This window comes from Otolemur garnettii, unplaced genomic scaffold (assembly GCF_000181295.1).
Source record: "Otolemur garnettii isolate 467f Iridium unplaced genomic scaffold, OtoGar3 scaffold00063, whole genome shotgun sequence".
Lineage (NCBI taxonomy): Eukaryota > Metazoa > Chordata > Mammalia > Primates > Galagidae > Otolemur > Otolemur garnettii.
This window is the reverse complement of record NW_003852458.1, coordinates 1,139,962-1,143,515: the sequence shown is the minus strand read 5'-3', so window position 1 is coordinate 1,143,515 and position 3,554 is coordinate 1,139,962. Positions and strand designations below refer to the sequence as shown.

Sequence of the window (3,554 nt, the reverse complement as noted above, 5' to 3'; positions counted from 1 at the left end):
GAGGCAGACAAAAGCTGGAATTAACAGCACAATAAAAACAAGAGTTAATTCACCCTCAGAAGCTAGAGCACTTTACAGCACACGAGGCTGGGCTGGGTCCAGAGGAAAACAACAGCCCTGCACAGCTGGCCAGCGGCTTTGCAGGAAGGAAATGGGACAGAGTTGGTGTTGACCTGTCAGGTGGCAAATCATAGCCCGGACAGGGATGCTGTCTCCAGTGTTCTGGTGTGGCCTAAACTGACGCCACAGCACTCTACTGAGGGCAACATAGGGAGACTCTGTCTCAAAAAGAAAAGAAAAGAAAACCAACCACCTGGTCTTCCTTTTTGAGACTCTTCCTTGAGCCAACGAGCTGTGATAGCTGCTAGGAACCCCCATTCACATATTCTTAATATGCTATAAATTTCAGGCCCTGATCTGATCAGAATAAAATTCCAAAAGGAGTGACCTTCTCCTGCTGCAGCAGTCCTGTATGGAGTGGGCTCGTGGATCTGTGAGACCCGAAGACTGACAGGGTCTTAGTACCCCCAACGCTGCGTTGGGAGGCTCTGACCGTCATCATGCCGCAAAATGAATATATTGAATTACACCGTAAACGCTATGCATATTGCTTGGATTACCACAAGAAAAAGAGAAAAAAAGAAAGTCAAGAGGCTCATGAACGGTCAAAGAAGGCAAAGAAGATGATTGGTCTGAAGGCTCAGCTCTACCATAAACAGTGCCATACTGAGAAAATACAAATGAAAAAGACGATCTAGATGCATGAAGAGAGAAACACCAAACAAAAGGATGATGAAAAGACTCCACAGGGAGCAGTGCTCGCCTATCTGTTGGCCAGAGAGGGACAGTCCTGAGCCAAAGGACTCTCCAGTAGGATTAAACAAAAATGGAAAGAGAAAGTGGGAAAATGGGAAGCCCCTCTGCCCAAAGTTCATGCCCAGGGAGAAACAGAAGTATTAAAAGTTACTCGAACAGGAAAGAGAAAGAAGAAGGCATGGAAGAGGATGGTTACTAAAGTCTGCTTTGCTGGAGATGGCTTTACAAGAAAACCACCTAAACATGAAAGATTCATCAGGCCACTGGGCTTGCGTTTCAAGAAGGCCCATGTAACACATACTGTACTGAAAGCCACCTTTCGCCTGCCGATACTTGGTGTAAAGAACTCCTCATCCCCATTGTATACAACTTTGGGTGTTATTACCAAAGGGACTGTCACTGAGGTCAATATGAGCGAGCGGAGCCTTGTGACACAAGGGGGCAAGGTTATTTGGGGGAAATGTGCCCAGATTACCAACAATCCTGAAAATGATGGATGCATAAATGCAGTCTTACTGGTTTGATAACCATTTCACACAAGTAACTTACACAACAATTGAGAAAACCAGCACTACGGCGATGTTTCTGAATGCTACCAAACAGCCTTGCATGTCTGCAGTCATTAAGAGAACTATTTATTAAATTGTATAAAACATTAAAAAATAAATAAAATAAATAAAAAATAAAATTCCAAGATGTTGACAGTGGTATTTTGTTTCTTTCCTGCATTTGCTTCATTAGTTGGAGTATTTATCTCTTGGAGAGCTCTTCCAGTGCCGTCCCAGGGAATGTGTGCCTTTGGCCACCAGCAAGTCCAACTTGGAAGCAAGGAGGAAGAAGGGGCTTCCCCATGTGTAAGGAAGTTCAGACCTCTGGCCATGCCTGGCATTGCTGCAGGTGCTGAGTCACTGCAGTGTCCCCAGCCGTCCCCAGGCTGTCCCTGACAGTGGCCCTGACTGTCACACTGCAGGCCACCCTTCCTCAGCTCTCACCTTCTTATGTTCAGCCCCCCTGTGGGCTCCATAGGGTGCCCAGTATCCTTCCAATACATTCTTTTGCTTCTTCAAGTGTCCAGAGGAGGTCTGTTATCCACCAAGCACTAGTGTGTCCAACCCCATGGCTTGCCTCGCCTCAAGCTCACAGCAGCCACAGCACCCCGTGGCTGACCAGCACTGGTGTGAGGTCTTCCCAAGCACCTCTATCTTTCCTTTTATTTAATTATTTGCCAAATATTAGTGAATAATGATATTAGTTGATGGGTGCTGAGGATGTGCTGGTGCACCAACTGAAATGGCCTTATTCTCAGAGAGAAGACAGCCTTTGGCTCTTCCTCAGAGTGCGTACTTGGTCTTTAGTAAAATTCTGAAATGTTCTCATCCCCATCTTTGCTGTGAACCTCACTGTCTAGGATTTCATAGATCAGGGGTGAGTGCAAGGCCCAGAGCAATGAACAGGAATGCCCACTCAGGGACACCGGGGGCTGGAGGTGCCCGGCCGGCTGCCCTCCCCAGAATCCACCTGTTCTGAGTGCTGTCTTTGCCAGTTCCACATCACCACTGATCTTTTGTGTGCCCCATTCTTCTAAAGGCCAGGTCTCAATTGCAGCCATTAACACAACAGTAGCCATCAAATGTCCAAGTCTTTTAAGGACATCTGAAGACACACAGTCTTCTGTAGCTAATACCTAGATCCAAAAAGACTGACCCTAATTCTCAGAACTGGAGTCAACAAAGCAGTTACCTGCGGCCACTTCTAACTCTTGAGAGCAGTAAGCACAGAGCCTTTTACTCCTCTACCTGCCAGTCCCTTTCTTCTCTCTCATGGTACAATGGGGCCAGCTCCATCAGCTGTTAATCTTCCACTTGTTGGCCGTTATTCCATTTCACGGGGAAAGTAGCAAATTGTTTGGGGGCGGGGGCATATTTTCTCATGTCAATAAATCTATCATTTATGTTAGGTTCAGTCACTTTTAAGAATATCTACTTAGAGCAAAACTTGCAAAAAAAAAAAAATCTAATACACCACCTAGGGATTTTAAAAAATCCTAAAATGATAAAGACAGCTAAAGTTGGCCAGGTGTGGTGGCTCATACCTGTAATGCCAGCCCTCTGGAAGGCCATGGTGAGAACACTGTTTGGAGGTCAAGAGTTTTAGATCAGCAAGAGTGAGACTCCATCTTTACTAAAATAGAAAAATTAGCTGGATTAGCTGAGCATCAGGGTGGGACAAGCCTGTAGTTCCAGCTGTTTGGGAGGCTAAGGCAGAGGGATCGCTTGAACCCAGGAGTTTAAGGTTAGTGTAAGCGAGGCTGAGGCCATGGCCCTCTACTCAGGGTGACAGAGTGAAACCCCCTCCCCACAAAAAGATAGCTAAAGTCTACTGATGCCTGGACTTGGAGCCTCTGGGAACAAATATGCTCATAAGAAGAGAGAGAGAAACAAAATACAGCCATCTGATTAGCTTTCTTGTAGGTGACATTTGTACAAAATGGGGTATCCTACATGTTTGAGCTTCAAACTCTGTAGCTACCACTTCTCAAATGCTAGGTCAAAATGGTCTTTGCAGACTTCCAAGCGCAGAGAAACTTCTCCCATCTTACAATTTGTTCCCATCTACAACAAAAACAAAAAACTATCCAGACACAGTGGGTGAGGCAGAAGCAGCCTGGAAACCAACACAAATGAGGAGCTGCTTGTCACTGACGGTGAACCAGACCACGAGCTCTGAACATGTGTGGT

General features: G+C 45.9%; 1 pseudogene; it reads left to right on the top strand.

The window, feature by feature from the left end:
* The first annotated feature begins 560 nt into the window (after window positions 1-560).
* LOC100962793 lies at window positions 561-1,380 on the top strand (annotated as a pseudogene).
* The last annotated feature ends 2,174 nt before the right edge of the window (window positions 1,381-3,554 follow it).